At 43.4% G+C, this 24,555-nt stretch overlaps 1 protein-coding gene across 4 annotated transcripts in view; it reads right to left on the bottom strand.

Annotated features, from left to right (window-relative positions):
* The window catches only part of PGCKA1 (PDCD10 and GCKIII kinases associated 1), an 85,710-nt gene that overhangs the window by 37,167 nt on the left and 23,988 nt on the right, over positions 1–24,555 (bottom strand). The window contains exon 2 of one of the 4 annotated variants that reach the window (XM_073574729.1): positions 13,433–13,582. The exons of the other annotated variants lie outside the window; for them this stretch is intronic. The gene's annotated coding sequence lies outside the window, so the exon portion shown is untranslated. The remainder of the gene's footprint in view (positions 1–13,432; positions 13,583–24,555) is intronic. 4 annotated transcript variants of the gene reach the window in all.

Raw genomic sequence — 24,555 nt, 5'->3', positions numbered from 1 at the left:
AAAGTGCACAGCACACTGTAAAATCCTGCCAGCGCACCATCTGCGCACCGCATACTAAACATAGGGTGCGCAGATCCCAAGCGTCCATGTGCGCTAGTAGGCGGCGATGACCGGATGGGACGGGGATTAGCGGCGGCCGTGTGCAGGTCATCGCTGCGCTATAAAGTGCAAATGTGAAACCGACCTAACTGGTATTGTATGTGGTGTAATTGGGCCTAGACATCTGGCAACAGCCACACTGAAGACACCGAACCAGACATCAAACACCAGCCTGACTATCAAACTCAGCTGCAAATCTTCCACCTGCAAGACTGTGTGTGTGTGTGTGTGTGTGTGTGGCCTGGCTGTGTGTTATGCGTGTTTGTGTGGGTTTTTTTATTTTATTTTCAGATTTGCAATTGTGGTGTTATTAATGTATCTGTTGTAAACTGGTGTTTTTTTATTTTTCATTTATTGTCGTATTTAAAATAAAGAGCAGAGGAGCTCCTATTTGTTGGAAAAAAAAAATAATAAAAAAAAAAAAGAATAATAAACTGTTTTGAAAAAATCTCCTTTTGTATCATTTAAAAAAAAGGTAAAATTAAGTTACCATAAAGGTACATTAAATTTTTGGTATACAAGTGTGGTTAAAAGTGAGATTGCAACATGAAAATAATCTGGGTATACACAGCTGAGTTTTTCAGGGAATTCAAAAACATGCAGACACAGTGAGGGTATACACAAATTAAACACCTTCAATCACTGGTTACACTCTCGGTGAGAGTTTGAGGGAATGCAAACACTGGTATACACAGCAATTACACACCTTCAATCACACACCTTCAATCACTGGTTACACTTGGTGACACCTTCAATCACTGGTTACACTCGGTGAGAGTTTGAGGGAATGCAAACACTGGTATACACAGCAATTACACACCTTCAATCACTGGTTACACTTGGTGACACTTTTTCAGGGAATTCACATGCAAAAAAAAGTGGGTTTACACAAAATATTACACACCTTCAATCACTGTGGTTACACTCGGTGAGAGATAAGGAAATGTAGACATGCAAACACTTAAAATCATTTTCTTAATACTTACAGATCACTTAATAATGAAGAAGCACCAAAAAAGCAGCAGACACGGTCAGCCAGACCGCAGAAGGGATCTTCAAAGAGCGCAGCAGAGAGGAACAGCGAGAGCGCAGCAGAGAGGAACGGCGAGAGCGCAGCAGAGACGAACACCCAGGCCGCGGCAGAGTACAGGCAACGATTAGTTTCCCTGTAAGTATAAAGACCTGAAAGCTTATTATGATCGTTTGTATAGTAGCTTAACAATTGTCTTTATACTTGCAGATGACTTCAGCAAGCACCACCAGCCAGGCCGCAGCGGAGACGGTGAGGCAGGCCGCAGCGGACACGGTCGGACAGGCCGCAGCGGAGATGGTCGGACAGGCCGCAGCAGAGACGGCCAGCCAACCTTTATTTTCCCTGTAAGTATAAAGGCCTGAAAGCTTATTATGATCCTTTGTATAGTAGCTTAACAAGTGTCTTTATACTTGCAGATCACTTCAGGAAGCACCGCAGCTGCCAACGCAGCTGCCAACGCAGCTGCCCCAAACCATAATGTCTTCTCCTGAAAGCTCCCCCTCACATCATCAGCGAGCTGAGGTAAAAATTTTTTTTTTATTTAAACTAATTTTTTTTTTGGGTTAAAAACACTATACTATTATGTTTTAACAGGAAGCTGATTCAGAGGAGCTTCCAGGAGGAGACGTGCAGGGTGGAGAGACGCAAGGAGGGGATGCGCAGAGTGTAAGTTTAGCACATACACAGATACATAATGCTACACCCAACACAAACATTCATCACAGTGCACACACCATAACTACGCATCCATCCAAACAAAAATTTTTTTTTTTCCACAGTCTTCAGAATCCGGTGCCCGCACTAGAGTGACTCCCAGGACATCCCAGGGTCGTCAAGGTGATGCATCTGTTGGTCGGCAAAAGGTAAGTAACCCTATTTGGATAATTGTTTAAATGAACATCATGTGTTTAAATAGAATGTAATTTTTTTTTTTTGTTTTGTTTTTTATCTTCACAGGTTTCACAGCGTGCTCCCCGGAGATATATGGATGAGGGGATCATGATTGATACTGACGAACTCATCCGTGAGGTGGAAAACCGGGAGCCGCTGTGGAACATGGCAAACCGTCTACACGCCGACCAACCAACCACCCGACGGCTCTGGGATGAGGTGTGTTCCGAGGTTATTGAGAACTGGGAGGAACTCAATGCGAGGGCCAGGGATTTTGTGCGTAAGTATTACAACTTCAGTAACTTATATTCCAGCATGTGAAGTGTTGAATACTAAACCCCTTTTTTTTTTTTTGCTTCACAGGTGACAGGGTTATCACACGGTGGCGGTCGCTCCGGGATCGCTTCAAGAGGGACTACAACAAGGAGATGCAGACCCCGAGTGGATCGGGAGGATGCCGGGGACCCCAGTACAAGAACTACAGAGCCCTGGCGTTCCTGCGATCAACAATGGTGTGCAGAAGGTAAATATTCCCCAAACCATTTCTGTAGTAGAAATGTTTAACCATTTTTTTTCAGCAGACTTAAATTAAATATCAATATTTTTAATATACATTTTTTCTCCTTTTTTTTCTTTTAGCACCATCTGCAGCACTCGGGAGTCTGCATCAGAGTTGCGTCCCTCTGGAGTGATCCCTAGTGAGACCGCCCCCGGTGACCACATCGAGGTATCCGACCCCTCTGTACCTACCCTCTTGTCTCATCCCTCTATCCCCTCCACCAGCACTCGAGCAACTTTTGGTTCTGGCCGGCAGCGTCTGAGGAGTCAGGAAAGGATGACCTTGTCTGACTGTTTGAGTCTAAACTCATCTGTCCAGCACGGTTTCCACACTTATGGAGAACGGTTATCTTCTTGGTTGACCTTGATCAATCAAAGTATCATGGAACTCAGAAGATACATGGAACAGATGAATTTAGAATCAAACCAGACACCGAGACATACCTTTTTTCAATCTGTTGTCCGGCAAATGGAAGGTTTAAGTACTCACCAGCAGATGCGTGTGATGCAAGCCTGTCAGAATGCTCTAGTGGAAGTGCTTGCTGAAGCATCTCATCCTCCCCCTGTCCATCCTCCCTCTGTCCATCCTTCCCCTGTCTATCCTTCCACAGTCCATCCTTCCCCCGTCCATCCTTCCACCACCATCCATCATACAGCAGTCCCTCCTCCTACCACTCCCTCTCCTTTCTCTAGTTCCCCATTCCATTCTTCCCAGTACCTTCCTTCCCCATTGCATTATACCCCAATGCCCTCACCATACCCACCCCCACATACACCTTCAATGTACCCACAAACCTCGTCTGTCCATCCACTCCCGTCCCAACCACATGTGTTAAACCCCCCTTCCACTTCTGGTCCTCACCAACTCCCTCCCCAGTCCTCTACCCCCCCCTCGATGTGGTCAACCCTGTTAACCCCTCCAATACTATCTCCACCCAACATTATCACACTCTGTGATGTTTTCTTATCCAAAAAAAAAAAAAAAAGTTACAAAAAAGGTAATATATACCAAGAAAAAAAAGTTACAAAAAGTAATATATACCAAAAAAAAAGTTACAAAAAAGGTAATATATACCAAAAAAAATTACAAAAAAGGTAATATATACCAAAAAAAAAAAAAACTTACAATATTACAAATTCAGAAATAAACTGTTTTTTTTTTTTCAAAAAACTTTATTGTGTTGTTTCTTTTTTGCTTATTTCTTTTGAAATATTCAAATTACACCAGTGGTGTAAAAGGTAAACACAACACTTGGTAACACAACACACAACAATATTTCACAGTACACCGGTGATGTACAAGGTACAAAAAAACACTTGGTAGCACAACATTTGGTACCATTTCAAAGTGTGAAACGCTTGGTACACAACACTTGGTAAAATTTCAAAGGGTCACATTTTACGCTTGGTACCCAACACTTGGTAACATTTGTAAGTGCAAAACAACACTTGGTAAAACTTTATGCTTGGTACCCAACAATTGGTAACACTGGTAAAACTTTATGCTTGGTACCCAACAATTGGTAACACTGGTAAAACTTTATGCTTGGTACCCAACAATTGGTAACACTGCAAAGTGTAAAACTTAAAAAAAAAAAAAAATTGGTAAACCAAATCACATGGTAACAATGCTTGGGAAAACCAAACACTTGGTAAAATTTCAGTTAAAAAAAAAAAAAAGTTACTCACAATTGGTATAGAAAATTATATCATGTCATCTTGCCAGTCCACTTGTCCCTCTGGTGTCACAAAATAGTCTGCAAAGGTGTCCCTGATTCTTGCCACTGAGCCAGTACTCCGAAAAGTTTGCTGCTCATAATCCCACAAGGTGGTTTCAGACAGATTTTCATCGATGGAAACTGGTTCCTTTGAAAGGACAAAATTGTGCAGGATTACACAGGCCTTCACCACCTCATCCACAGTCTCTGTTTTCATTTTCATGGCTGTTAACAGGACTCTCCATTTGGCAGTTAAAATTCCAAACGCGCACTCCACCACTCTGCGCGCTCTAGTTAACCGATAGTTATAGATTCTTTTCCGGTGTGTTAATCCACGACTACCGTATGGTTTGAGTAAGTGTTTAGAATGCTGAAAAGCATCGTCGCCAACGCACACAAAAGGTGGGCCTGTTGTTCCAGGGAGTGGTCTTAGAGGTGGGAAGTTAAAATTGTCTCCATACAAGCGACGGCCCATGATGGAAATCTTGAATACCTGAGAGTCATTAGAACGACCGTATGCACCGATGTCCACGGCAATGAATTTGCAGTTTGCATCCAAAATGGCCATCAGCACAATAGAAAAGTATTTCTTATAGTTGTAAAACTGTGAACCAGATCCCATAGGTTTCACAATCCTGATATGCTTGCCATCCACGGCACCGATGCAGTTTGGAAACTGGCAGATTTCTTGAAACTTGTCTGCAATCTCCAGCCACCTCTCCTGTGTTGGCTCTGAGATGTATTCCTCCTGTAGAGAATCCCATAATGCCCGGCAGGTCTGTTATACAATTCCAGCAATAGTGGAAATCCCAATCCGGAACTGGAAATGGAGGGAGGTGAAGGATTCTCCAGTTGCCAGGAATCTGTTAAAAAAATTGAAACAGTAAAATTAATACAAACTACAAGCCATAACATAACAATAAAATCCTGCAGAATCTGAAACATTTTAAAAGGTAGATAACTTACCGAAGGGTCACCATCAAACGCTCCGCTGGTGATATAGAAAACCGCATTTGTGTGTCCCTTCTCCGGATTTGTTCTCCAACATGATCCACCAATATCTCAAAGAATTCCAGCCTCATGTGCACGTAGTTGAAGAACTTGTCCGGATTATCCCTCAATTCCAGGTACAATGTGGAAAAAACGCCACGGGTGAACCTCTGCGCATTAATGGGATGAATCCACTGGCGCCGTCTCCTCATACGCAGGATTCGCAATCTTCTTTTCTCCCTCTCGAGAGCAATAATTGCCAACCGATTCAAGTGAAGATCCAATTCCACACTGAAGCTGTCAATACTCGCAATAAGGCTGGTTTCACATTAGCGCTTTTGTGCGCAGCGCATCGTGCGCACCCGTGCGCATGCGCACTGCGCACCTATACTTAACATGACGTGCGCATGGTCTTGCGCATACTTGCGTTTTCGTGCGCATGCGTTTTTTTGTCTTTTGCGCCAGGCGCGCCAGACGCAACATGTTGCATTTTTGGTTCCGCCCTGTCTCGTCAAAAAAACGCATGCGCACGCTTGCGCACGGAATGCGCAAAAACACCACATTGGAGCCTATGGGAACGCATGCGTGCGCATGGTCTTGCGCACGCTTGCGTTTTTTTGCGCATGCGTTTTTGAGTTAAACAAGTCTAGAATGTTCTCTAGACAATGGAAAAAACGTCACACTTAAAAACGCATGCGCATAAAAAACGCCAACGCATGCAAAAAACGCATGTAAAACGCAAACAACGCTGCGTTTTTTTTACACATCAGCGTGCGCATGACGTTAAAAAAACGCGCGTTTGTTTTGCGTTTTTCTTTGCGTTTTTTGACTTGATGTATGAATGATCTGTAGGAAGATCGATCTTGTGCAAGCCTAGCTAGTTCCACCAGGGTCGTCTTCATCGCTATCATGAAAGTATCAAGCCAGTGGGTTGCTGGTCTTCCTCTTTGCCTTGTTCCTTCTATTCTTCTGACCATGATGTCCTTCTCCAGTGATTTCTCTGTTCGTATGATGTGACCAAAGTAGGCGAGTCGTAGCTTGGTGATCCTTTCTTCCAATGACATGTCTGGCTTGATTTGTCTGAACATGAACTTGTTTGTTCTTCTTGCCAGACATGGAATTGATAACATCCTTCTCTTTCGAAGACATTGATTTTTCTTCTGTCTTGTGTCTTTATCATCCAGGTTTATTAACAAGTCATGTTTTCGTCACCAGTGACTATTGCTATGAATTCATGGATATGGCCATGCTAAGGTAATTTTAGTTTTCTTTGTAGGTCTGTGCAAAAATAAAAATCCCACACTCCTGGAAATCCCTTCATTATTTCAAAGCTGACGTTCATATTTACATTTGTGTTTTAAACTAATCCCGACCTTGTGATGCGGAATTGACCTCAAATCCTTCCTTCGCAGGCAGTTTACGATGGTATAAAAATCTGTGATGTATTCTGTATATTCTGCTCATTTGCCTTCTGCAGTGTTTGATGCAGGTATGGCAGACTTCTAAGATTTGGAAACCTGTAAATGTCCTTCTAGGTCAACCCCACCCCATATCTACATATTAATAGCGTGAACAATTACCCCTCACTGTCAGAATATTGTGTTAGAAGGGCCATTTTCTGTACTGCTGGTTGCAGGCAAACCCTTCAGAAATCCTTTAATCTCCTAACAAGTGATTACGGGATTCTTACAATTTCCATATTGTCCCCTGCACTGACATATTACATTTCATCAGCTATTTCTCAATGAACACATTTCTGACGCTGTAAATGTGTAGTGACTTCAAAAAGACATCCAGGGACGTTCACCTTCTATCTGACTGAGCACATCAAACAGCGCGGCTGTAAAATTGCCTTTCTCTAAGGTGCTTGCACACTTTCAATTCATTTATCTTTGGACCTTGAAATTAGCATGGCGCTCTTTAGTATTTTCATGGGAGCAATCGTTTCATATATTAATAAGACCTGCATTAAAAATGTTGATGAGAAACGTGAACTTCATAAGATGAATGTCAGCGATGCTCGAATTAGAATATTAACAATGCTGCTTTATTAAAAAAAAAACAAAATCCTTCACCAACTTGTAGTTGTTTGCAATATTCACCTGGTCCCATAGGATCGGAGATAGGATATAGGATAACAGCTGATGAATGTAGGGTAAGTATGAGCTAGATCTGCAGAATTACAATTCTCCATGAGCAGCAGCAATCTATACTACAAAACCGATACTGACTGTAGAGGGTATTTATAATATAAAGTCATATATGGTTCTTAGAATATTTGTGAATGACATAAATACCAATTTTCTCGTGATATTACAACCTGAAAGGCTTTGTGCAATTTAATAATTCCTGCATTGTTCTCTGGATCGTTTACTATTGTTGAAAAGATGAAGGCAGCAAAATAAATGCACCAGGCAACAACGCATACATCTATCCTTACAGCAAATGTCCACCTATTAATACTTGATGAGGTAGCCAGGACTATTGTATTTATTTATTTTAACTGTGGTCCTAAGAACTAACAGTGAGGTAGTTGCTAACTACCTGCTTTTTCTATCCGGGTCGGGCACAGAGTGGTCAGCTGCTCAGCATCAACAGAGCAGTTCTTCTACTTCTGGGCTGCTCTGTCAATTGGGCATGATTGCTATGTTGATGTTCAGATGGCTCCCCGCAGTTAGAAAGCAGGGAGCTGACTGTCAATCGGAATAACATTCGTAGTCATGTCCCATCAACAGAGCAGAGTGAAAGAGGAGCCACTGCTCTTATGACGTGATGTCAGTGAAAGCTGTTGAATCAGCAGCGGAGTGGTCTGTGATCGATCTGTGTTGGCGGAGATCGGTGCCGGGCACAGCAGGCAGGCAGTTAGCAACTACCTGCCTGTTAGTACTTATGCCCACAGTAAAATAAAATCCCTTTAAAGAGAAAGCATTATAGGAAAATTATCCATTTTTTCAATTAGGGTGTTATTTTAAATTGTGTGTATATACATATATATATATAAAAATGAATGTGTGTGTGTGTATCACCAACCAATCACAAAGCATCTTTCATTTCACCAGAGCTGTTCAAAAGAAGCTGAGCTGTGATTGGTTGCTATGAGCAGCAGTTTTCCTTGCAACCAATCACTAAGCATCTCTCATTTCACCAGAGCTGGTTTAAAGAAGCTGAGCTGTGATTGGTTGCTATGAGCAAATTTTCCCATTTGACAACACCTCAGCAAACACTGACATGGTGGGAGAAATCTAGCATCCCTGGCAACATAAGCTCCCAGCCATTGTCTGCCCCCCCCTGAAAGGAGCCGAGAGTACATGACAGAAATGAATCCCCCCTCCCTGCCCATATACACATCACACATCTTCCATCCCATAGGCACATCTTCCCTCTTAAAGGGATCTCCGGTATGGAAGTTAGGACCGTTCCACTCAGCTCTGTGGATCTGACCCCAGGGTCTCTTAAAGGGATCATTGGTATGGAAGTTAGGGCAAATCCACTCTGCTCTTTGGTACTGACCCCAGGCCTTTCTTAAAGGGATCTCCAGTATGGAAGTCAGGGTAATTGCTTTCAAATGCTATGGTACTGACCCCAGGCTCTCTTAAAGGGATCTCCTGTATGGAAGTTAGGGCAAATCCCTCAGCGCTCTGGTTCTGACCACAGGCTTCTATTAAAGAGATCATTAGTATGGAAGTTAGGGCAATTCCACTCTGTGCTCTGGTTCTGACCCAAGGCCCTTCTTAAAGGGATCCACTCTGCGCTTTGGCACTGACCCCAGGCCTCTCTTAAAGGGATCTCTGGTATGGAAGTTAGGGTAAATCCCTCAGCATTCTGATTCTCACCCCAGGCTTCTATTAAAGGGATCATTGGTATGGAAGTCAAGGCAAATCCACTCAGTGCTCTGGTTCTGACACTAGGCCTCTCTTAAAGGGATACCCGGTATGGAAGTTAGGACCGTTCCACTCAGCGCTCTGGTTCTGACCCCAGGCTGACGGGATGATGTGGGATATTAGGGGTAGTAGTCCGGTGGCTCTGGCTGACGGGACGATGTGGGATATTAGGGGTAGTAGTCCAGTGGCTCTGACAGGATGACGTGGGATATTAGTGGTAGTTGTCCGGTGGCTCTGGTTGATGGGATGATGTGGGATATTAGGGGTAGTAGTCCATCGGTGGTAATGGGATGATGTGGGATATTAGTGGTAGTTGTCCGGTGGCTCTGGTTGATGGGATGATGTGGGATATTAGGGGTAGTAGTCCATCGGTGGTAATGGGATGATGTGGGATATTAGTGGTAGTTGTCCGGTGGCTCTGGCTGACGGGATGATGTGGGATATTAGTAGTCCGGTGGCTCTGGCTGACGGGATGATGTGGGATATTAGGGGTAGTAGTCCAGTGGCTCTGACAGGATGACGTGGGATATTAGTGGTAGTAGTCTGGTGGCTCTGGCTGACTAGATGATATGGGTTATTATAGTGAATGTGGCTATGCGGAGTGGGCGGGATTCTACACTCATCTTTATATATATAGATATAGATATAATCATTATAATTTGTTATAACTAAACATTGTCAGTTACTATGCCCGGGCAGCGCCTGGCTCTTCAGCTAGTATATATATATATTTCTATTTTCCATATCACTGTCCATATTAAAAAAAAAATCACGAGGGCACTATGCCTAATAATACATTTTTTAGAAGACATTTCAAGCAGTCTCATTATCATCACAGGCGGGATTACAATGAAAGGTAACAACTCTTTATACAGAAGATAACATAGGATCCACCATTCAGAATAGGTGACGGTCACAGCTCACTTCCCCCCTCTACCTACACAATGACCTTTGCCCAGATCAGAGCATGACCATAACATTTTAGAGGTCAATAGGTTAGAGCCAATATACTGATGCGTTTGACCACCTGGATTCTAAAAAGGAAAGGAAGTATTGAGTAATGTTAATCCTAGTGTCCAGCATGAAAACTGCAAACTTTCTGATTTGTTTAAAAACCCACAGATTGGTATATATAGATTTATATATTTAAAAATACATTAAACATTGACATAAGTTAATTTTCTGATGACCCATTCCCTTTAATTATTTTAGGTCCAATCATTGGTATTCATAATTTTTAAGGTATCTTTATGAACACCAAAGATGAGTTTTTATGATTAAAAAAAAAATCCAAATCCACTACATGCACTTATGGTCCTTGTATTTTCAAACAATTCGATTTAATAGATAAGTTTTATTTAAAAATTGTGTTTTATTACCCCCTAAAAAATATCCAACTGCTGGCCATTTGGTTAGTCCCTTTTGTCTAAGGGTACTGTTACACTTAGCAATGCACCAGCGATCCCGACTACGATACGACCCGGTGAGGATCTCTGGTGCATCGCTAAGTGGTCGCTAGTGAGCTGCCACACAGGCAGATCTCACCAGCGACATCGCTGGGGACGGGGGTCGCTACTTACCTGTCAGACAAGGTGATCCTGATGTCCTCCCGCCTGCATCCATGCGTCGCTCATCGCCACAGCAGGAAGCCCAGCAGGAAGTGGCCGACGAGAAACGGCCCAGGACGTTCTCGCGCGATCAGCGATAACCAGCGGGGGAGCCGGTCGGAGGTAAGTATCACACATAGCGATATCGCTAGCAATATCGCTGCTGCATCACAAAACTAGTGACGTTATAGCGATATTGCTAGCGATATCGCTTAGTGAAACGGGCCCTTAACTTGCTGTCCACTACCTGTTGTAAAGTGTCATCTGTCTCTAGCAGCTGTCAAACCGAGAAGGATTACAGGACATGGGGGAGGGCCACTGCCTATCAAACTGCATATAGAAAAACCACAAGATAATATGGCAAAGGCTATAAAACATACATTTGTTATTTACAAAAATGGTTTCTCATGGGTTTATTGTTTTTATTTCTGCGGAATATGTTGGCGCTATATAAATAAAGATTATTATTATTATTAGTATTATTTTATTTCCATGCTAGTGAGATTGGAAGAATAATTGGTATTGCAAGCTGAAAACAGTTATAACTGACAGGGCGGCTTTCAGTTTGAGGCAGGAAAGTCATTTTGTAATGGCAGCCACAAAGCATACTTCAAAATGAGTGAAATAAAGTTCCAAGATCTATAGTGCTGGCTGAATACTAACAACTCACTGAAAATGATTGGTGTTACCATTCCTCTCTGCTCAGTGAGTGATTGTTTTGCTGTCCTATGGAAACTGGGTCATGCTGATTGGTCAGTGGTTTGATTGACTGCTCAGCTTTCTAATCTTGTGATGGGCATGCTTAGCTGTTGTTGCTTCGATTGACAGCTTGGCTGTCCAGTCTGAGACTGGGAGGTATGGGACTTTCTCCAGGTGTTCTCTGTTCTGGAGATTGCCCAAACTATTTAACTGAGCTGTTTGCCTCTGATCCCTGTCAGATGTAGTTTATGCTTCCTGGTGAGTGTTTGCCTGATTCGGTTGTTCTGGGTTCTGATCTTCCTCTGCCTGACCCTTGGACCGTGTTCTGACTAATACTATCCCCTTGCCTTGCCCTTTGGCTTTTATCTGCTATCTCCTGGCATTTTGACCCAAGACCGTGACCTGAGTTTGAGTTCAATTTATGAATATAGCAGTTAATAAGCTCAGTGCCTCACCCTAGTGGTTTCTGCAGGCAGCCAGAATTTCACTAGTCACATACTGTATAAATAGGGGATTTGGGGCTCTGATTGAGAAAAACACAACTATAAAAATAAATTATGAAATTAATCAGCACATAATTGCCCTATTAGACACTTCTGGACTATGGACCTATTAGAGACTATTATATAATTCCCATATCTGTGCTGGCAGGAAGGAGTAGACATGGGGCAATCATTATAGCGGATCTTTTTTATTGAGCTGTATGTTCCTGGACATTTTGCTTCTGTCATTAAAACTGCATTATTCTCCTGTCATGACCCCTGTTATTTCCTAAGAGGTAGAAATAAGACATTTGTATGACGTTCTTCGCATGGCTATGGTGGATATGTCTCATTACTGCTCACACAGTGAATGTGTTTAGCATAAAATATTTGATTATCTTTTATAATCTATTTTTTTTTACCTCATTGTGACTAGTGAGTGTAACGTTATCATACAGCAAACAACGGCAAGGACAAAGTGACATAATCTGCAGATTTCAGTTTACAATGGAGCGCGTGATCGGTGATCAGACAACGTGATTTCAGACAGTGCTACTTTCTGTGTGTTACAACAACACTGAATATACAGGTGTCATTGCTGTTATTATTGTGCTGATAGTAATATGTTAATAATAGTAGCAAGAGTATTTTGCATTTCACGACTAAAGTTTGTCAAATACTAGCCAGTTATTTCATCCCACTCCACCATAAACATGTGATGGGGAGAGGGGAACAAGCTGAAATGAAAGGTGTCCAACCTGTTCTTAAATGGATTGTCCACTACTCACACAAGCCCATTCTCAATTCCAATGTTTCCCCCTAGTATAATAATAACACCTGCAGTATACTCACTTCCTGTGACGGCGCCATTTCAGCGGTGGCGGCACTGGCTCTCCTGGAGCTTATGTGACATTATTATGTTACGCAATCCTTGTGGCCAATCAGCACTGGTTTCACGCTCCTCTTCTTTCGATAAATCAGACATCCGGAGAAAGCACTCTCTCACTTCCTCTGGATGTCAGTTGTGTCCAAAAGAGGGGGGAATGAAGCCAACACTGATTGACCACTGGGATCGCGTGACAATGCACTGTGACATAAGCTCCGGCAGAGCCAGTGCCGACACCACTGGAATGGTGCCAACCCTGGAGGTGAGACTAGGTGTTATTATTTTGCAGGGAGGAAACATAGGGACCGAGAAGGGTTTTTCTGAGTAGTAGACAACCCCTTTAACTGCCCCAAAAAATAATTAAAAAAACATATACCTCCTGGTCTGATGCTCATTCTACAAGGTCAGCACTGTCCAACACAATGGTCACTTAACATTATGTCACGTGACCACTGTAGCTCTTAACCAGCCAATGATTAAGCTGCAGCCTTTCAGTAATCCATCAAAGCATTGCCCATTCTCTTTTTCTCTAAAGTAGCCAGCATGGATGTATGGGGAGTGCTGTGAAAAGTCTAAACTATGCCTTACCTGCTTTCACATTGGGAGGGTTAGACAAGTGGTGAAGACGATTATAGCAACCAAAGGCATGGGAAAGGAAGGGGTGGCAAGTTTCACATGATCAATAGCACTCCATATGCTTCTTGGTGGCCATATTGGAAGAGACAAGAGACTACAGATCTAAAAGAATAAGAGAGGAGATCAGAGGGCACCAGATATGGTGACTATGTCAGAGAAATGTATAGTCCTATTTTGCTTTGGGGGTGGATATGAAGGTGATAAAAGGTCTGGGAAACATATGGTCCGAGTCACTTATATCTGTGGTACTGAAGTGCCCATGTGTTAGGGTGATTATAGTGGAAATTTATTTATCTCTGATGTTTGAGAGGTGTTTTCATTTCTCATTTTACCTGAAGTATATCTTTATATCCAACCATCTCCACCAAAGTCAACAGAACAATTCATATTTGCTTGTACATTTGAAAGCTCCTTTTACGTAAACCAACTGGAGGCACGCTGCGACTGCAGATCGGTAAGCATTTTCTGATTGATGGTCATTTGAGCGCCTGTTGACACAGGAAGACCAAAGCAAGCGATGCACACCAAGTGATCTATGCTTGATAGCCCGGTGCACATAGGTGGCCACATTTCTTAGCAGCAAAAGTCCTGTGTACACGAGAAGATGCCCCACCGAGTGTGATGAAGTTTTGTGCCAAAGTTTTGTGTTTTGCTCGTAGATTGTCAATCTGTTTACATGGCAAGGTAACGGTTAAACAAGCCGTTTTAACAAAGCCCATTCACGATCATCTTGCAGTGTAATGCTCCTTAAAGGGAACCAACCTGTCAGCAGGATTGTGCACAGTAACCTAACCTAACCACATTGTGAGGTCAGCGCCATTATACTGATTAAAATGATACCGTGGCTAATGAAATCTGTCTTGTGGTTGTTCTTTAACCTTTATTTTCAGTTTTGTGTTAATGAGATTCTCGTGCCCTAAGGCGGGGCTGGGGTATGTAGTGCTCTGATTAGATATTCATAATGCAGACTGCTGACAGGCCACTGATCCCTCAGTGATCCGCCCTCTAGTTTGCATATTGAATAAATACGTACGTTAAAAAAAAAAAAAAAACCTTCTGCAGGCAGGTGCCAGCCGTGGCACATGCTCTGCAGCAAAATCGCATGTTTTATGCGTCAATAATACATTTTATTCAAGTTATTCAGCTAGAGGAAAGAAAAAAAAAATCAATTTGAAAATGGAGCTCGCCGTGCCTGCGTAGTAGCTGCCATCTCGGTGTCTAGCTGTGATCGATAGCTGCTATTGCGCATTCCTCCTGCAAGATGGCACCGCCTGTGCCTGGGCAATAGCAGCTCTTGTCTATCTCCGAGCTGCTACTGCGCATGTGTTGGCGGCACCATCTTACTGGAGAAGAAAAAAGCAGTAGCAGCTCTTGGAAATAGCCAAGAGCTGCTACTGCGCAGGCGCGGACGGCGCCATCTTGGAGGAGGAATTTTTTTCTTCTTCTCTGATAAGATGGCGCCGCACATGCATGCACCGTAGGAAATATTGTATCACAGCTAGACATCGAGAGCTGCTACTGCGTAGGCCCAGCGGGCGTCATTTTCAAATTGAGGGTTTTTTTGTCTAGCTGTATAACTTGAATAAAACGTATTAGTGGCACATAAAAAAATGCAATTTTGCTGCAGAGCAGGTGCCCTGGCTGGCACCTGCCTGCAGAAGGTTTTTTTTTTAAATATGTACAGATATTATGCAAACTAGGGGGCAGGTTACTGAGGGATCAATGACCTGTCAGCAGTTATGAATATCTAAGGCCTGTTTCACACTTACATTTTTCCTGTGCGTTGGCAGCCGCTAAAATGGTGGATAACGGATCTGTGGGCGATGAAACACCAACGGGAGCCACCGGACCGTTGGTGCGCCAGGATCCGCCGATTATGGAATTTTAATGGAACCGCGGCTGAAAAGAAAAAATGACTACCGGCCATGTAGCGGTCAGAGGAGGCGAGATCTCGGGTAATGTCGCGGTGAATGGAGGCGAGATCTCGGGCGATGAGGCTAGATCTCGGGCGATGAGGCGGTGAGTGGAGGAGAGAGAGAGAAATTTTTTATCCTGCAGCCAGATTGGATTTAGGGTTAAACATGTAGCAAAAGAGGAAAATACGGATCCGGACAACAAAAAAAGTTGCATTGTCTGTTCGGTGATCTCAGCGGACGCCAAAATTTTGGCGGATCCGCAGAAATACGGATGCAACGGACGTTCCTCAGTCAAAATCCGCAGATAATGAAATTCAATGGGGAAAAAAAACGATCCGCCAAGATAAATGGCAGATCCGGTTTTTTTGCAAATCGGCGGATTTTGACTGATGGTGACAAACGGATGTGTGAAACAGGCCTAATCAGAGGACTACATACACCAGCCCCGCCTTAGGACACAAGAATCTCATTATTACAAAGCAGAAAATAAAGATTAAAGAACAACCATGATATGGATTTCATCAACCAAGGTATCATTTTAATCAGTATAACGGCGCCGACCTGACACTGTGTGTAGGTTACTCTGCACAATCCTGCTGACTGGTTCCTTTTAAGTTTATTAGGCTTTTGCTGTAAAGGTTTTATAAGCATAAAGATTTTATTCCTTTGAACCAAAACTAAAAGTAATATAAAATATCACACTTATTTATTTTTAGACTGTTTAACCTTGTGGACAATGATAAAGTGAGTCAACATTTATCACTTAGCCATAGAAAATTTGTGTCATGGATGTTTAAAATGAGATACACAAATGTGGGAACCAGTCTTGGCTATGGCAAGTCAGCTGCTCAAAGACTGCGCTAATATTTGTTTAGTCAATTACAATGAACCTAGTGCTTAGCAAAATGAGGTGACAACCAAGAAAGTTAATAGACGGCTTTTTTGTTTCTCACAATTTCCCATGGAGCTTGATGGAGGTACTTAAAAGGGTTGTCCAAGAGTTGGGAATTTATTATTTTTTTTACATAAGTGGATGTATTTGAGGCTAAAATTATTTTTACCATTCAGATTTTATTAACAACTAGCTGAAGAGCCCGGCGTTGCCCGGGCATAATAACTAACTACAGTTAGTTATAACAAATTATAATGATTATATCTATATATATATATATATATATATATATATATATATATATATATATATATAAAGCTGAGTGTAGAGCCCCGCCCACTCCGCATAGCCACATTCACTATAATATCCCACATCATCCCATTCAGCCAGAGCCACCGGATTACTACCACTAATATCCCACATCATCCCATCAGATCCACTGACTACTAACCATAATATCCAACATCATCCCGTCAAAGCCAAAGGACTACTACCCCTAATATCCCACATCATCCTGTCAGCCAGAGCCACCGGACTACTACCCCTAATATCCCACATCATCCCATCAGCCAGAGCCACCGAACTATTACCCCTAATATCCCACATCATCCCGTCAGTCAGAGCCACCAGACTACTACCCCTAATATCCCACATCATACCGTCAGCCTGGGGTCAGAACCAGACAGCTGAGTGGAACGGTCCAAACTTCCATATCAGGGATCCCTTTAAGAGACGCCTGGGGTCAAAACCAAAGCGCTGGATGGATTTGCCCTGACTTCCATACCAATGATCCCTTTAATAGAAGCCTGGGGTCAGAATCAGAGCGCTGAGGGATCTGCTCTAACTTCCATTCTGGAGATCCCTTTAAGAGGGAAGATGTGCCTATGGGATGGAGGATGTGTGATGTGTATATTGGTACGGGAGGGGATGATTCATTTCTGTCATGTGCTCTCTGCTCCTTTCTGGGGGGCAGACAATGGCTGGGAGCTTATGTTCCCAGGGATGCTAGATTTCTCCCACCCGGTCAATGTTTGCTGAGGTGTTGTCATGGAATGGGAACACTGTTGCTCATAGCAACCAATCACAGCTCAGCTTCTTTTGAACAGCTCTGGAGAAATGAAAGATGCTTAGTGATTGGTTGCAAGGAAAACTGTTGCTCATAACAACCAATCACAGCTCAGCTTATTTTAAACAGCTCTGGTGAAATGAAAGATGCTTAGTGATTGGTTGCAAAGAAAACTGTTGCTCATAGCAACCACTCACAGCTCAGATTCTTTTAAACAGCTCTGGTGAATTGAAAGATGCTTAGTGATTGGTTGCAAGGAAAGTGTTGCTCATAGCAACCAATCACAGCTCAGCTTCTTTTAAACAGCTCTGGTAAAATTAAAGATGCTTCGTGATTGGTTGCTGATACACATATACATTCAATTTAGTATATAGATTTTCCTCTGCTTGACTTTTTACAGGCTCTTTATTTTGCAGCTCATTTAACTTTGATGTGGTCCATTTCCATAAATCAGTTGAGAGGGGCATAGCTAAAAAAAAGTTACAAATTCTCCTATCACTGAATTTTATAATAAGAGTTGTCCACTTCTGGGGAATTTTTTTTTTTTGCAATAAAGGAATAAGCTGACACCATTAATAATACCTTATCTCCCTTGAGAACAAAGCATCAGGCATGTGAAATCCAATAGGTCCAATCTCTCCCCAACATTTGCTAAGGTGGACAAAGGAGGCAATGCCTAACGATGATCTTGCATGTTCCAATATTGTTATATTTGAAAGATATTGTTTTAGAATGGAAGGGGTCTATTCCAATGATGACATCTTGACTTTTGTATTCAGTGATGAAGTGGCTTTACATATATAGATGTTATAGAAACACTTGTAGGTTTCTATATCTCCAACCTAGCTAAATGCATAGCTGTCTCTCTACTGAACCTAAAAACTTGGACTTGAGGTCTGTAGAGTTTTCCAATGCCAAACCCCAATGATTGATCTAGTAAATGTGAATCTCAAGTCTAGAAACCCGAAGAAAAATTCAGACTAATTTTAGATTTGTCTGATTATCTAGTTTAGGGTTTCAAATCTGCTTCGTTGATGGTTTTTGGTACTGAAGAGGTTAATGCAGCTTTGCTAGTCTAGGGTAATGGAAGGATTGACACCAGTCTTTTGTAATAATATGGCTTATTGGTAAAATGACCTGTTGCCATATTATAAAACTGCCTAACAGAGAGGACAATTGTGTCATTGTCAGCCGGTGAGGTGTAAAATCCCACCGCGTTCATCTAATCTCTGTGAGATACATAGCGCAACTTTCAATTCTTACTGAAAGTGACAGTGATTACCAGAGCAACGGTAATGCGGAGGCTTATTGCCTCTAAATGCAAGATTGGTTTCTGAAAACTACTAAACAAAGTCATCCACCTTAGGGCCCACAGCTTACATTTACACTGATATGCAATAGTTAGAGGTCAAAGCTTTTACCACAATCCATGAGAGGAAAAGACTGCAGTCAGCACAAGAATAGCAGCAGCCCGCATAGAAGAGCGGCCGTCGGAAAAGGCACAAAGCACTAAATATAGGTACAAACCATATAAAACATCTGCCTATTACATGCTTCATAGAAATGAGATCAGAGGTCTAATAACATCCTAATGCCACAATGCTTTCAAGTAGAATATGTCCTAGCTAGAGATAATCGAAACATTCGACATTCAAATACATCAGGTTGGCTAAATATTTCCCAAAAATGTGATTTGTGGGTGATGGGTAAAAAATTTACTGCAAATTGCAGGTAGATCTACCCTGTGGTTTCCTAGGAATATAGCCAACCTCTTTCAATATCTTTAAAGGGAATCTGTCTGTAGGTTGTAGCTATGTAATCTGGCAGCATTATTTATGTAGGGACAGGGACATTCAGAAAAATGAATGCACTAGAAATGCAAAAACTCTGTACCGTCACACGAGACACGCAAGCAAACATCTGACACTGATTTAATCTGGTCTGAGTTTGCTGGAGCTGCGCCCAGCGCATAAAAATGCAACACAGCGCGTTTTTGTGCGCTGGGCGCAGCTCCAAAAGGGCGCAGCGCCAGCAAAATCAGACCAGCGCACCCAACGCTAAGTATAGGGTACGCTGAACGCATGCACAGTCATGCGATCAGAGGAGGAGATGACAGTAGGGGGCGCAGCTGGGGGCGGGGCTTAGCGGCGGCCCTGCGCTGTGCCCAGAAACGCTAGTCTGAAACTAGCCTAAGCCGAGTTTTTCAGCACATTTTATTTTGTGCTGAAAACGCCCCCCTCGGCTTATACATGAGTCATTGTCCCAGAAATCGGGCGGGGTAGGGGGAGCGGCAGGTCATTGAGGCAGGAGCTTCTGGCTGTGGCTAAAGCCTGTGCCGCTGCTGTAATAGCGCACAGTGCCAGCTGCAGCCACATGCTTCTAGCACACAGCATACTCACCTACCTGCGTGCTGGCAATGCATCTCGTTCCGGCCGCCGGTACCTGCAGCTCTTCCTGACAAGAGATCACGTGGCCTCTCTTATTAAGGTAATGAATATGCACTGCTCTCCACTCCCATAGGCGTGGAGCACATATTCATTACCTTAATGAGCGGGGCCACGTGATCACTCAGCAGGAAGAGCTGCAGGCGCCGATGAGATGCAGTGCCAGCACCCAGGGTGCGCAAGTAGGTGAGTAGGATGTTTGCTTGTTTTTTTCTCAATAGGAAACATGCAAACAGGGATAGGGGATAAGGAGGCATGCATACAGGGACAGGACGGGGAGGCATGCATACAGGGACAGGACGGGGAGGCATGCATACAATGACAGGGATGGGGGGGCAATACATACAATGACAGGGACGGAGGAGGCATGCATACAAGGATAGGGTATAAGGAGCCATGCATACAGGGACAGGACGGGGAGGCATGCATACAATGACAGGGACGGGGGAGCCATACATACAATGACAGGGATGGAGGAGGCATGCATACAAGGATAGGGTATAAGGAGCCATGCATACAGGGACAGGACGGGGAGGCATGCATACAATGACAGGGACGGGGGAGCCATACATACAATGACAGGGATGGAGGAGGCATGCATACAAGGATAGGGTATAAGGAGCCATGCATACAATGACGGATGGGGAGGCATGCATACTTTGACAGGAACGGGGGAGCCATGCCTTCAAGGATAGGGTATAAGGAGCCATTCATACAAGGACAGGGATGGGGGAGCTATGCATACCAGGACAGGGATGAGGAGACAATGCATGCCTGGCTTATACTCGAGTCAATAAGCTTACCCAGTTTTCCATGGCAAAAGTAGGTGCCTCGGCTTATACTCGAGTATATACGGTAATTGTATATCAATTGAAGCAGGATAGATGCCAGCTGCACCATATCAATAGTGATGAGCGAATATGCTCCTTACTCGAGATTTCGGTGCATGCTCGGGTGTTCTCTGAGTATTTTGGGCGTGCTTGGAGATTTAGTTTGTGTCTCCGCAGCTGCATGATTTGTGGCTGCTAGACAGCCTGAATACATGTAGGGATTTCGTAACAAACAAGCATTCCTCACATGTATTCAGCCTGTCCAGCAGCCACAAATCATGCAGCTGCGGCGACACAAACTAAATCTCCGAGTATGCCCAAAATACTCAGAGAACACCCAAGCACGCTCGGAAATTTTGAGTAACGAGCATACTCGCTGATCACTACATATCAATGATCAGTCACACTGATTCTGAACTATTGCTAGCACCTCTCCTATCGCTCACTCTTCCTCTATCAATTAGACCTCTATATTACTTGCAAACTACTATTCTTCTTTTCTTCAGTGTTGCAGTTGTACAACACATTACTGTATGGAGCATTTGTCCAATGTTTTAGGACTTTCTCTTCCTGTCTTGCTGAACTGTGAACGCTAATATCTTCTCGCTATCTTAAATCACTATAAAATGGTTGCTGCATTCCCTGCCTCGGCTTTTATACAAGCTACGTATTATAGGCTCTCCTGATTGACTGCGCTATAACAAGTGATAAAATAGCTGTAAGGCATTCTTGGGAAGCTTTTGCATTCTCACCTGAGGTTATATCAAACTTCTGTGACTAATAAAAAGCAAAATGTAAAAAGATAGTGGGTATTTGCATCGAATCACAAATTGTTTGAATTTGTGGAGATCTGGGAAATTCATAAAATTAATCTCAAATTCAATTTGCATTGAATTGATTCAATCATTTCTTGGCCTTGCATTTCGTCTTAGGTCTGTGCTTGTCTACCAAAATTAAAGGGGTTCTGAGATTACTATTGAACTGAAACACAACTTGTCAGCACATTGTATCACTTTTTATTATTTATATGAAGGGAGAAAACACTTCACCATTTCTGGCTATTTCTTGGCAGATTAGCTGCATAATCTATTTCCATAAAACAAATAGTTATATATATTTGCTGTTGTAACCACTTTCTATATATTTCTATATATTCCCAGAGGACAATATTCTCTATATAAATGACCTATGTCAGCTTGCCTTGCCTTTTGTGTTGTCAGATGGTTTTACGCCTCTGTCCTATTGGCAGATTCTACCATAGGCATAATAATAGATACAGAAAAGCTATGCTAAAGCCAATGATAAAATGAATAAAGAACTCTGTATGTAACATGCAATACACAGTCCTTTGCATTATTACAATTTTCCATTTTAGCTCCAGAGCCTCCGCGTCCCTCCACATTGAATTCACAGAGTAAACAGCGTAAACCAGTCTGACTGCTACTGACTATGAAGTATGGATCTTCCAGATAAGCTTAAATTCACACATATTGATAAGCTCTCCAGCAAGTGAATAATGCAAATCTGTTGTCTTCTGCAATCATTGTTTCCTTTGACCTCCACATAAATGGACTGCTATTATTTTCCGTAGACCTTAGTGATCCTCCAGTGACAGGAGATGCCATATGGGGACTCATCTCTTTTATTGCCAGATAGCAAATATATCCAGAGTTTGCGTACAACAGACATGGTCCATGTGCCTTTGTATACAGTGATAAGCTGCATAAGAGGGTGACACTAAGGCCGAGGTCAGACTTGTGAGTACAATGCGAGAAACTCGCGCAAGTGTCTCGCATCAATACTCGGCACTGCCGCCGGCACTCGGACCGGAGTGTGCAGCTACATAGAAATTCATACAGCCGCACACTCCGGTCCCGAGTGGTGGCGGCAGTGCCGAGTATTGAGTTGCGAGAGACTCGCGTGAGTTTCTCGCATTGTACGACCCCGGCCTAATAGTGAGTCTTAGGAACTTTTTTTTCTTGGTACTTATATGGTAAATAATTTATTTTTGCTTGTATTGATATTAATTTAGTAGCTCCCCTAAAGACTCACTTAAAGGTTTAATAAATGGGTTTTCTCATTAAATGCTTTTATCACCAGTTAATAACCGGTAAGGATTGTAAAGACAAAGGTATAATCCCTAGTGGTCTAACTACTGACTAGCACTGATTTTGTGTGGTCTCAATGTCCTGTGTGAATGGAGTGGTAGTGCGCATGCTTCATCACCACTTTTTTTATTTTTATGGTAATACTGTTAATCCTAGAAAAGTTCTATCTGGTGGAAATCAGTAATTTCTGAATCCATCCATTTGACGACTTGGAGCTCTCTCTTTTTCTCTATCGCAATTTCTCTCATCTATTTGTTTAGATATCTATCTGCCTGTCTATCTAGGCAACAATTGATCCATTGATCGTTTAGGCGTCAGATTCCTGCAGCTGCACAGCAGGAATCCAGAGCCATACATCCAGCGGTCTCCCATTCCTTTCCGACCACTCAGGGACCTGCACAGCAATCTCGGTGATCCAGGCGCTCTGCTCAGACCAGCTCTCTGGGTCTGGATGTTGCTGCCACCTCTGGACCAGCAATGGTAGCACAACCTGCTTTGCAGGAAACCACTCCAGAGGCTAAGTCCTCTCGCCGCGCTACTGGGCATGCCCATGAGACGCTCTCCCAGTGGAGATCGGGGGTCACATGCTCAGGTCCTTGTCCTGATCTGATTTGCCCATCCCAGAGGCCTGGAAGGTCCCGGAAGTGCATGGCTATAAAAGGCCTGCATGGCCGCTCGCCCATGCGCTAGTATAGACATTATTTGCTAGATGTGTGAATGGTGGCGGATGTATGATTCTGGTGGCTGACTCATTTGAAACCCCTACCCTTGGATATTACGCATGTGGATAGGGAATTAGAGGATAGTCAGTGCCAGTCAGTGGCAAGCCATACGCCACTGTGCCTACCGCACAGCTACACTAGCGTCCGATGGTATCATGCCTCACGGCACTATCGGACAGCGGCAGTAGTTGCCGCCGCGCTGTACTTAGCAGCACCTACGCGATGCCGCACACACGGTAGGTCAAGACGGACACCGACCTTTGCCTTGGGCCATGTCCTGTGACCATATACTGTGTGTGCACGCCAGCTGAGACCTGTGAAGCTAACAGGCTCGGCGTTTATGCTTTACTGATACTAAAGCACCTCTGTGAGTTTAACAGAGTCCGCTCTGCGCACCTCGGGTGACGTTTAACCCGAGCACAGTATACCGCCATATAGCGAGTCCGCCATTACTCAGCAGCGGTTGTTACACCTACTGCACGGTGGACCCCGGGCGGTGAACGCACTTCCTATTTATATTTAGTGCGTTCCGCCGTCCCTAACATGATCTATCCTTGAGGTCGCCTTGTTGTGGCAGATATCATTTGATTATAACGTGCACCAAGAACCTCACATATATAAGAATAATAAATAATATGCCAGTAATATAATGTTTCTTTGTTTTTGCAGTCAAAGTAGATTTACACTTACACATGTTATTTTAAAGGCATTGTCTGAGGTTAACTAAAAAGTAGCTAAGAGGGTGAATTGCCAAAATAAGCATTAGTCACCTGTTACACCCTCTGCACTCCTGGTCTTTGTTTCCTGTCCTATTGCTGAGGACAGTGACTGCAGTGGCCACCTGTGATCCCTGCACACATCTGCATTCAGCAGAAGGTGCCACAGATAAGCTCTTTTTGCTATTACTGACCCAATGACATCCCAGACGTGCTCGATGGGAGACAAGTCAGGAGACGCCGCAAGTCATGGTACCATTTTTAGATGCTCACAATAGCCTGAGCCAGGGGCGTATCTAGGGGGGGGCAGCCGGGGCAGTTGCCCCGGGCGCAGCCGGCAGGGGGCGCAGTCCGGGCCGCCTAATGCAGCAGTCCGCAGTG

This window comes from Dendrobates tinctorius, unplaced genomic scaffold, assembly GCF_039654945.1.
Source record: "Dendrobates tinctorius isolate UK_male_01 unplaced genomic scaffold, ASM3965494v1 ptg000039l, whole genome shotgun sequence".
Taxonomy (NCBI): domain Eukaryota; kingdom Metazoa; phylum Chordata; class Amphibia; order Anura; family Dendrobatidae; genus Dendrobates; species Dendrobates tinctorius.
Note: the sequence above shows the minus strand (reverse complement) of the source record. Positions and strands in the feature narration are given on the sequence as shown.